Source organism: Microtus ochrogaster, chromosome 5 (assembly GCF_000317375.1).
Source record: "Microtus ochrogaster isolate Prairie Vole_2 chromosome 5, MicOch1.0, whole genome shotgun sequence".
Classification (NCBI taxonomy): domain Eukaryota; kingdom Metazoa; phylum Chordata; class Mammalia; order Rodentia; family Cricetidae; genus Microtus; species Microtus ochrogaster.
The window spans coordinates 86,614,533-86,619,844 of NC_022012.1; the positions used below are offsets into that span (position 1 = coordinate 86,614,533).

A 5,312-nucleotide genomic window follows, 5' to 3' on the forward strand; every position below is an offset into this window, starting at 1 on the left:
GAAAATCCAAAAAAAATAAAGAAGAGCACTGCCTGTTCTTCCAAAGGTTCTAGTTCAATTTCCAGCAACCACATGGTGGCTCACAACTTCCCTCTTGAGGAAGAGACCTGGTCAGTCGTCCTCGCCACATTAGGGCTGCCCATGTATGCATCAGCACTGCCAGGGCACACATTTCATTCATTTCTTCCTCTGAAAGGGCAGTCAAATACACTTAACCTCTAAGCCATATCTCTCCAGTTCCTTCTCATTAATTTTTTTTTGTTTGAGATTCTAATACATTGTTTCCCCCTTTTCTCCCTCCAATCCCTCCCAAGTACACTACCTCCCTTGCTCCCTTTCAAATCCACAGCCCCACCACCTGCCACTTTTGGGTAATTTTCATGTCATTCTTTTGCAAGGGGCCGTGTTAATCTTCTCTGTCAATCCAGTTTTACTATATATGCTGCCAAAGTTAGCATGGAAACAGGGTCTTACTTCTAAGTACTGACTGTCCTCAAACTTATATAGTCTATCTAGACTGGCCTTATACTTGAGTCTCCCAAGTGCAGCAATGACTGACAGGCACGCCCCCCCCCCCCCAAGTACAGCAATGACTGACAGGCATAGGTCCCACAACAACTTCTGAGACAGGGCTTTCCTCTGTAATATAGGCTAGCCTCAAAACTCACAACAATCCTCCTGCCTCAGCTTCTGAAATGTTAGGATTACAGGTATGAGTTACCTTCTGGCATTTACTAGATAGACCAGACTAGCTTCAAACTCACAGAAATACACCTACCCCTGCCTCCAGAGAGCAGAGATGAAAGCTCTATGCCACTGCACTGGCTTTCCTTAATTCCTCTTTTTTTTTTTTTTTTTTGAGACAGCAAACTCGCTAGTCTATAGCCCAGGCTGGCCTGGTACTCAGAGATTCACCTGCCTCTGCCTCCCAGGTGCTGGAATTAAAGGTGTTGTGCCTAGGTATTTTGCCTCTTGGATGTGTATCACACGTCAGAGGACAAAAGAGGGCCTCAGATCCTCCCGACTGTAGTTACAGATGGTTGTGGGCCACTAAGCAGGCACTGGGGAATGAACCCAGGTAACTCTAGTGCTCTTAACTGCGGAACCATTTCTCTATAAAAACCTCTAATCGTTTTGTTTGTTTGAGACAGGGTCTCTACATAGCTATGGCTGTTCTTGAACTCACTATATAGACCAGGCTGGCCTTGTACTCACAGAGATCCACCTGCCTCTGCCTTCCAACTGCTGGGATTAAAAGAACACTGCCCATCTAATTCTAGATAAACAACAGTGTCCTAGTAACTTAAGGCTGGAGACATAGCTCATGGTATAGTAGTTGCCTAGCACAGGCAAGGTCATGAACTCAAGACTTCAGTATCACAAAAAGAAAGAATACGGGCTATGCTAAGCATGGTGGTACACACCTGTGTTCCTAGCACTGGGGGTGAGGGGACATGGGCACAGAGGCTGGAGTACAGTGTTCAAGGCCAGCCTGCACTGTACAGTAAGACCATGTCTCAGAAAAAAACAAACAAAACCCACCCCGCAATAACAAAAGCAAAAGCTTCAGTAGGTACACTCAGACCACTGCTCCTTTCCACACTCCCACAGCCAGAGCTTGTCCCTGCAAGCTGCAGTGCTACGAGCCCAGAGCAGGACCACCTCAGCCTGGCTCACTGGGAAACATCGCCCCAGCCGCTCCTGACGGCAGGTGGGCTGTTACTACTTCAGCCCACTGTCACGCTCACTTTGGGTCCAGAAACCAGTCATGTAAGTACTGGAGCAGGACAGTTTAACAGCAAGCCCACGTCAAACCCATGCGTAAGAAAGTGAATGTTTCCCCAACTTTTACCCTAAGGTTCTATTAGTAAAATCAGCCCACTAAAGTATTAAATATGTCGATATAAAACTGGGGCCAGGGATGGCTCAGCAGTCAGAGACCTTGGCTAACAAGACTTGGTTCAGCTCTCAGCAAAGCAAAACAACAAATGTGGCTGGGATCCTGATCAAGGGCCATGGAATTAAGGCAGTTTCACTGCCCTGAACCGACACACTCCTCCTAAAGCCTGATAATTCACCCCAGGTCACTTCTCAGTGCCCTCCCCACTCAGTTTCCTGTTAGAAAACGCGATCTCCCGCAGGCTCTGCACAGCACAAAGAGACAAGCATGGCTCTACCTACCAGGCCCTTGCAGAAAAATCATTCTACTTTTGATCCTTAAAGCACCCGTCCCCAACACACACTGCACCCTGGAGCCACTGTCCGATCCGTTTTACCTGACGCTCAGTGGATCTGACAGCTCACTGAACCAGAAGATGAAGAGGCAAGGGCAGAGACACTCTATCTTCTGCCCCTGTGGAGAATCTGACAAAACCCTCACTCCATCCACATCCTGAGGAGCTAGCTAAGTCCTCAGACGACCACAGAAAGGGAAGAAAAGAAGGAGAGGCGAAGGGGGTTCCTCCTTAAACATTAAGTTACAATCAGCTCCAGAAGACAGGCATTAAAAACTGTCGAAGAGATATCCTGGGGACTAAGGAATGCAGTTCAGATACCTCAAACTTTAACCACCAGCAAAGAAGCTGACATGGTCAAAATCAGTCAGTCACCATTTATCAAAATGAAACACATTTACAGTGAAATTCCACAACAAATATCATTTGAAAAATTGGCTAACAAAATCAACGCACAACAAACTGGAAAAGGTAAAATCTCAAAGAAATATATTTATAACATATATATATATATATATATAAAACATATATATCAAGAGCCCCCAAACCACCAAGCTTATTCCATTTCTCTACAAGTAATTTAGAAAAAATGAAACCTGTCCACTACCAGCTGACCCCCGATTCTCCTGCCTCCATCTCCAGAGTGTAAAGCTTACAGGCATGCACCATATCCTCTATGCTGTGGTGGGGAGCAAACTCAAGGGTTTTGTACTTGCTAGGCAGACACTCCACCAAATGAGCTACATTTGCAGCCCCAGGAGGCCCCTCCCACATTGATAGAGCTCTGCTAAAGCAGCCTCAGTTAGCCTCTCAATTCTTGTCCCTCACTCTCCTAGATTATAGATTACAGAGGTGGGCCTTATGCCTGAATAATCCCCACCCCTACTCTCATAGGAGACAAGTTCTTACTATGTAGCCCTGGCCAGCCTGAGACCTGTTAAGTAGTCCAGGCTAGTCTTGAACTCACAGAATCTGAATCTGCCTGCCTTTGCTGGGGTTTTAAAGGCAAATACCACCAAATTCTTTCTTTTTACCTGTTTTGCTTTTTCTTTAAAACAACAACAACAACAACAACAACAACAACAACAACAACAAACTATGGGTGTTCTGCTGCTTGTGTAGGTACCACTTGTGTGTCTAAGGAGGCCAGAAGAGGGTGAAAATCTCCTGAAACTAAGTTTCCAATAGATGGTAGTGAGCCACTATGTGGTGCTGAGAACCAAACCCAGGTCCTCTAAACCACCGAGCCATCTCTCTGGCGCATTCTGCTTTATCTAAAAAGCTCCTTTTATCTTTAGTAAATGTAGTATCACAAGAGCTGGTCATACCCTAGGCAGAAAATCAACATATACTATCTGGCTGGAGAGATGGCTCAGAAGCTAAAAGCAAGTACCGCTTTTGTGGAGGATGAGTCTGAGCCCCAGCACGAACCACAGCTCCAGGGGATCCTGTGCCACAAGCTTCCAGTCACAAGCTCTCACATACACACACCCCTCCCCATCCCCATCACTTGTCCTTACACCCCCCTTCCCAAAACACATAATTAAAAGTAAAATGAATCTTTTTTTTTTTTTTTTTTGGTTTTTTCGAGACAGGGTTTCTCTGTGGCTTTGGAGCCTGTCCTGGAACTAGCTCTGTAGACCAGGCTGGTCTCGAACTCACAGAAAAGTCCTGGAGATCCAGCATTTTATATAAACAGAACTGCAATGTTACATAACCCAACTCTAACCCCACAACCTGACAGGAGAGTGAGGTGCAGAGGAGCAGAGCAGTGAGAAATTACTGCGACAGCGTGGGAACAGTCGTCAGGCCTAAGGGCGCTCTGGGGAGGCGCACGGGATCCTGCTAACGCGGACACACGTGCAGATGATATGTAGGTCCTGCACATGATCCTCTGGAGAACTTACTGCATTGGCAGGCTTTAGCAGGACCACACTCAAATCATAAGATGCCTGAACCTCTGCACTGGGGATGCTGAGGCAGGAGGATCACTGTGGTTTATATAGGAAGACTACGTATCATGTAGCTATGCCTCAAATAGAAACAAAACAAAAACCCCCCGAACTCAACAGAAATGGGGACAGGTGTGGGCCCTGAGGAGGCAGTACAAAGGATGAAGACCAGGTGAGGCACGCCAAGCGGCAGGTCTCACACACTCCAACTCTGTCCCAGGACAAGACTCAAACAAGCAGAACCCTTACTTACACAAGCTGAGTCTTCCGCGGTGTGCATGTGATCAGCCCATTGTTGGACTCCTTAAAACCAACCCTTGGGGATCCTCTGAATCCATGGAGGGGGAACTCACAGGTGCCAGGTTAGGATCTAAGGAATTACCTCACCTGTACAACACTGGGCCTAATTATCTTTGTCCTAAACATTTCCTGTTATCCGTTTTGAGGCCTCTTACCAAAAAACACAAATTAAAATCCATTTTCATTTTGTGTGCTTTGATTTAATTTCCCATACAGAAAAGTCCCCCATGCTGGTCCCAATGTTTCTTCTTACACCTCCCTAGTACTGCTGCAGTCTTTCCAGATTCTGGAATCCTCTAGTTTATCTAAGATCTATGCAATCTTAAATTATGTGTATATATGTACCTGAGTACCCTTGCACACACAAATAAAAAAGGACCTTGGATTCAAAGTTGTTTTTTTTTTTGTTTTGTTTTTAAAGACAGGGTTTCCTGTATCCTAGGTTAGCCTCAAATGTGAGGGTGACCTTGACTTCTGATATCCCAGCCTCTCCCTCCACAGTGCTGAAATTACAGGAATATATCACCACATCTCACCTCTTTTTTTGGAGACAGGGTTTCTCTGTGTAGCCCTGGTTGTGCGGGAACTAATTCTGTGTACCAGGCTGGCTTCGAATTCACAGAGATCTGCCAGCCTTTGCCTTCTGAGTGTTGGGATTAAAGGTGTGTGCCACCACTGCCTGACTCTCTTATTCAATTTTTTTGTTTTTGTTTTTGTTTTTCGAGACAGGGTTCTCTGTGGTTTTGGAGCCTGTCCTGGAACTAGCTCTTGTAGACCAGGCTGGTCTCAAACTCACAGAGATCCGCCTGCCTCTGCCTCCCGAGTG

At 46.0% G+C, this 5,312-nt stretch overlaps 1 protein-coding gene and 1 non-coding gene across 6 annotated transcripts in view; both read right to left on the reverse strand.

Annotated features, from left to right (window-relative positions):
- Positions 1 to 5,312, reverse strand: part of Cnot10 (CCR4-NOT transcription complex subunit 10) — a 49,422-nt gene that overhangs the window by 12,717 nt on the left and 31,393 nt on the right. The gene's annotated exons all lie outside the window — the stretch shown is intronic.
- LOC113456098 lies at positions 353 to 458 on the reverse strand. The gene has a single exon (XR_003376970.1). It is a non-coding gene; the product is annotated as a U6 spliceosomal RNA (small nuclear RNA).